Source organism: Sphaeramia orbicularis, chromosome 14, assembly GCF_902148855.1.
Source record: "Sphaeramia orbicularis chromosome 14, fSphaOr1.1, whole genome shotgun sequence".
NCBI lineage: Eukaryota > Metazoa > Chordata > Actinopteri > Kurtiformes > Apogonidae > Sphaeramia > Sphaeramia orbicularis.
In genome coordinates, this window is record NC_043970.1 from 38481916 (window position 1) to 38487915 (window position 6000).

The 6000-nt window shown below is 33.9% G+C and overlaps 1 protein-coding gene across 2 annotated transcripts in view; it reads left to right on the plus strand.

The window, feature by feature from the left end:
* opcml (opioid binding protein/cell adhesion molecule-like) overlaps positions 1–6000 on the plus strand; it is a 1247413-nt gene that overhangs the window by 466149 nt on the left and 775264 nt on the right. The gene's annotated exons all lie outside the window — the stretch shown is intronic.

Consider the following 6000-nt stretch of genomic DNA (forward strand, 5'->3'; position numbering starts at 1 on the left):
GACACTTGTGAATCTAGCGGCAGAGTGAACACCAGGCCGTCATCCAACCCCAGTTCCGGTTCCGGTGCGGGCAACAAACGTCGTACCCCCTCAAATACAAGTTTCCAAAGGTAGGGGAAAGGAAATGAGGTGCACAACAACGGGAGACAGAGTTGAACCGGTTCCATGTAGTGGAAATGTGGCAATAGAGCACAGGTGTCAAACATGCGGCCCGGGGGCCAAATCCGGCCCACCAAAGGGTCCAGTCTGGCCCTAGGGATGAATTTGAGAAATGCAAAAATAGATATTAAGAAATTAACAATCATTTAAGTTCAGGTTCCACATACAGACCAATTCAATCTCCAGTGGGTCAGACCAGTCAAATACGATCATAATAATCTATAAATACTCACAACTCCACATTTTTCTCTTTGTAAATGAAAATATTTTCATGTATTTACACTAAAACAAAGTATAATTTCACAAAAAATGTGAATAATCTGAACAAATGTGAAGAACCTGAAATGTCTTTAAAAAAAATAAGTGCAATTTTGACAACATTCTGCCTGATGCTAAATGTTTTGTGTATTTTTAGATCCACTGGGATTTGTAAGTTATAATGAACACGTGAAAATGATAAACTAGATAAACAGAATATTGTTAAAATTACGCTTATTCTTTCAGTTTGTTCAAGTTATTCACATTGTTTGAAAGGACAGTTTGTAGATGTTAACATTTTCATTGTTAAATTTGACTTTTTTCACTGTAAAATATAAAGAAAAGTTTGGAGTTGACATTATTTCTATATTATTATGTTATTATTTTACTGGTTTGGCCCACTTCAGATTAAATTTAGCTGAATGTGGCCCCTGAACTAAAATGAGTTTGACACCCCTGCAATAGAGGAATTAGTAAAGCGTCTTTAGTTTCACTTTCACTGCACCCCCCCCCCCCCAAAAAAAAAAAAAAAACAGGCCCGGCGTCATCTGTTATTATTATTTGTACATACTGTATATGTTATATTTTCTGCGCAGAGATGGAAATATAAAAGACCGTTAATACAAACACACCCGTTTGTACTCTTTAATTCCTTCATCCAATGAGAATCAATAAGAGAATCAGATCAATAAGCAAAATCGATGATGGAATCGGAATCGTTAAATTCGTATCGATTCCCATTCTTACCAGTGACACAAACCATCTACAGATATAAACTGTTCAAAACCTGTTGATTCACTAATATTATCAACTAGCGCGTTGACCCATGGGGAACGACAGGTCATATTAATACCGATATCTAGGGACTGAAGCTAGTAAATGCGTCGTTCCTGTTTTTAACTTCATTTCCCATCATGCAGTGTGGTGCTGCACTTCTGGTCAACCAAGCAATGTGATTGAAAGGGTATTGTATTCTAGAATTACTAATATCTCTCAAAATATTGGTCCTATCAACTTACCGAGGTATTTAATGCGGAGATGGAACTATTCTTCAACTCTAGCTACCAAATTGGCCAGTTAAAAACATCTGAGTTTCTCAGAACTGTGCAGATACACACACAGACGCTCTGAGACCTTTCAGTATTATGATATAGATACATGTAAAGAATTGGTGTAAAATACAATTTGTCTTCTTTTCATGGTCATTAGATATGACCATATTTAGACATTGAGAGGCTCCGTAGTGAATGTGGAAACACCATCGTCTTCTACAACATTGATTCACTAGTAAAACCCATGGAGTTGGATCAATAGCAGTGGATGGACACTCTTGTTTTTACATTCAGTTAGCAATGTCTTTGCTGAAAATGTAACTTTTTCTTCTTTTTTCTCTGTTTTGATATAATTAACCCATAAAGACCCAGTGCTACTTTTCTGTCAGTTCCCAAATGAATTTTTCTCACCATTTAATATTTCTTTAGTAATTTACCAACCTTTCTTCTAAATATTACCCTCTATATTTATCCTTTTTTTTTTGTTTTTTTACTGTAAATCATGTATTTTCCTGTGTTTAACTTCCTATAATTGATTTAGAAGCTCATGAAAACTCAGAGTTAATTCATAGACTATTACATCTAAGAACTTCCCCCTAAGCTCAATTCAATTTAATTTTATTTGTAAAACCCAATATCACAACAAGGTCGCCTCACAGGGCTTTACAGAATTGGTTAAATTGATAAAAACACACAATGAAAATAAGCAAACAGTCAAATAATTAGTTAGGTAATTTAGCTAATTTAATTCATTAGCTCACAAAATGATTACACCCTTTGTCCTGTTAAACACTAAGCCTAAAATGGTCCATTTGGACTTTTTTTTTCTTATTTTGACGATAAAAAGGTTATAAAATATGCTGTCAGTGAGTCCTTTAGCCCATTTTTCCAGATCTTTCAAAATCTTTTTACAATTTACTGCATGTTATATAATTCTGCTAAAACGGCTTCTTCTCCACTTTCTATTACAGGCGTGAATGAAATTACTATAATGACCCAATAAAACATATAAAGCGCAACCTCTCATGTTTCAGAAACCGTTGGAATTTCTCCAATTGTACAAACAGTGAAAGAGTTACAACCATCCAAACTGCATATGCGCAGGGTGTACCAGCGATGACACAACAGGCTTTAAAGAGTAAAAATTTATTGTAACTTTACCAGCAGTTGCATTACAGCCACCCACAAGGTTCCTTAAAGAGCAAATATTCTGTGATTTATTTGCACAAACAAAACTACGAGAAAATAAGGACCAATTCACATAAATGTAAACAGTACTGATAAAAGTCACCAATACTCTGCAGTGATGTCAGTATTTTTCTTCTGTTTTTCAGAGCAGCGTTGACCTTCACTTTTGTCAACACCGTTTTCAGAAATCTCAATAGTATCTTCGAGTTTGTTGAATGTCGGTTTTATTTGTACAAAATGAATCTACATGTTAATGAAGTTCATGTCGGCTGCTTGGAGGGCTGCAGTGAAATAATTGCAGAGGTTCGAAGTAACTTTTGTGAGATACAGAAGTTCATTGTCAGCTACCCTTGAATACATGTAAGGCTTTGCAATATAACAAAATGTAACCATGGTCATCAAATGATTAGTTTCCCTTAACCTATAAAGATTCATTTTTATTTCATTCTTAATACATTCATTCTTCATTCACATACCCAACGAAAATGTACTTAACCCATAAAGATCCAAACATCCACTGGTAACCAAAACCATCTACTGATCTAAACTGTTTAATAACTGCTGATCCACTCATCTTATCAATACATGTAAATAATTGGTGTAAAATGCAGTTTGTCATCTTTTCATGGTCATCAGATATGACCCATTTGGACATTCAGAGGCTCCGTAGTTATCGTGGAAACACCATCATCTTCTACAACACTGATTCACCCGTAAATCCCATTGACTTTGACCAATGACAGTGGATGGAGACACCTGGATTATGTTTACTTAATGATATATTTTACTGAAAAAGTCACTTTTTCTTAAGTTTTCTACATTTTTGATATAATAAGCTTTGCATTTACTCTGAGCTTTTATGAACATCTACATGATCAGTGAAGTAAATATAGAAAAACATATGATTTAAACAAAAAAAAAAAAAAAACCTTCAAATACAGATCATACTATCAAAACAAGTGGTTCCAGGCACAACAAACCCCGCCCCTCACACATATTGTAGCTTATTTTGGCATCCATCCAGCTGATGTCATCATGTCTATGCATGTGGTGATGTCAGCATATCAGTTGCCAAGTTTGAAGTAAATTGGAAAAATAATGGATGTTTTTATAGACATTTGAAATTTTGCCCATTATAAGAAAATGGGAGAAGAAAAAAAGATATTAAAAAAAAAAAAAAAAGCCTCATACAAAATTGAAACTTTGGCCTATTTTCCCAAAATGTAACCACATCTATTCTGGGTCACTGGCAATTTATAAACCCAATTTGGTATGAATTCAACCAATAGTTTTGCTGCTACAGACATGTGAAATTTCACCCATTAAAAGTAAATGGGGAAAAAACATTTAAAAATTCATAAAAAAATTTGAACTTTGACCTATTTTTCCCAAAATGTAATCAGATCTATTCTGGGTCACTGGCAATCTATAAACCCAATTTGGTATGAATTCAACCAACAGTTTTGCTGCTAGAGTGTTAACAAACTGAACCAAAAACAATACCCTTTGCCTCCCCTTTGGGGGGTGGGGTAATAAATGGTGAAAAAATCAATAAGAAAAGTTTCATATAGAGAAAAAATTCATTTGGGAACTACCACTAAATTAGCATTGGGTCTTTATGGGTTAATTATAATTTAACCAGATGTTTAAGCCTTCTACCCCAACCCTTGGTATAAATAATGTATTAAGAATGTTTCATACACCATCATCTTCTACAACACTGATTCACCCGTAAATCCCACTGACTTTGACCAATGACAGTGGATGGAGACACCTGGATTATGTTTACTTAATGATATATTTGACTGAAAAAGTCACTTTTTCTTCAGTTTTCTGTTTTTGATATAATAAGCTTCACATTTACTCTGAGCTTTTATGAACATCTACATGATCAGTGAAATAAAAATAGAAAAACACATGATTAAAAAAAAAAACAAAAAACTTCAAATACAGATGATACTATCAAAACAAGTGGTTCCAGGCACAACAAACCCCGCCCCTCACACATATTGTAGCTTATTTTGGCATCCATCCAGCTGATGTCATCATGTCTATGCATGTGGTGATGGCAGTATATCAGTTGCCAAGTTTGAAGTAAATTGGAAAAATAATGGATGTTTTTATAGACATTTGAAATTTTGCCCATTATAAGAAAATGGGAGAAGAAAAAAAGATTAAAAAAAAAAAAAGCCTCATACAAAATTGAAACTTTGGCCTATTTTTCCCAAAATGTAACCACATCTATTCTGGGTCACTGGCAATTTATAAACCCAATTTGGTATGAATTCAACCAATAGTTTTGCTGCTACAGACATGTGAAATTTCAGCCATTGTAAGTAAATGGGGAAAAAACATTTAAAAATTCATAAAAAATTTGAACTTTGACCTATTTTTCCCAAAATGTAATCAGATCTGTTCTGGGTCACTGGCAATCTATAAACCCAATTTGGTATGAATTCAACCAACAGTTTTTGCTGCTAGAGTGTTAACAAACTGAACCAAAAACAATACCCTTTGCCTCCCCTTTGGGGGGTGGGGTAATAAATGGTGAAAAAATCACATAAGAAAAGTTTCATATAGAGAAAAAATTCATTTGGGAACTACCACTAAATTAGCATTGGGTCTTTATGGGTTAATTATAATTCAACCAGGTGTTTAAGCCTTCTACCCCAACCTTTGGTATAAATAATGTATCAAAATGTTTCATATTGTTGATTGTACTGCAAAGAAACCTCTGCAAAGAATTGCCAAAAATTTTACAATTGGCTTTGTAATGTGGAATTGTGATAACGTTTTAATTAAGTAGTAGTACCACCAAATCCAAGGGTCTCCAACCCACAACCCCTGATCCAGATATGACTCTCCAGTAGCTCAGTGGGTTTGTCCAAGAAAAACATAAAGAGCATAATCTCCTGAGATCCAGCAATGCATTTTTGTCCTCTGTAGCGGACAAGTTTCACAGATTTACTTAAAAAAAAAAAAAAACACCTAACTTTAAAATGAACTTAACTTTACCTAAAAAAAAAGTACACTGCAAAGGACATTTCATTAAAAAAAAAAAAAAAAGTATTTGTAGAAAAAAAAAAAAAAAACTTGTTTCCAATCACGGAAATTATTTAATGTAAAAAAAAAAAAAAAAAAAAAAGGCCAAACTAAATTTACTGGTCCTCAGGAGGATATGGAAATGTCATTATATATGAACATGTTCCTATCATTGTCATTGGTCTACAGCTAGTCTTACATCAACTATCTGTAAAAAAAAAAAAAAAATGTGCTGCCTTTACACCGTATAAAATAAGTATTAAACGTTCATCGACTACAGTGTGTTCCATATGCTGCACTG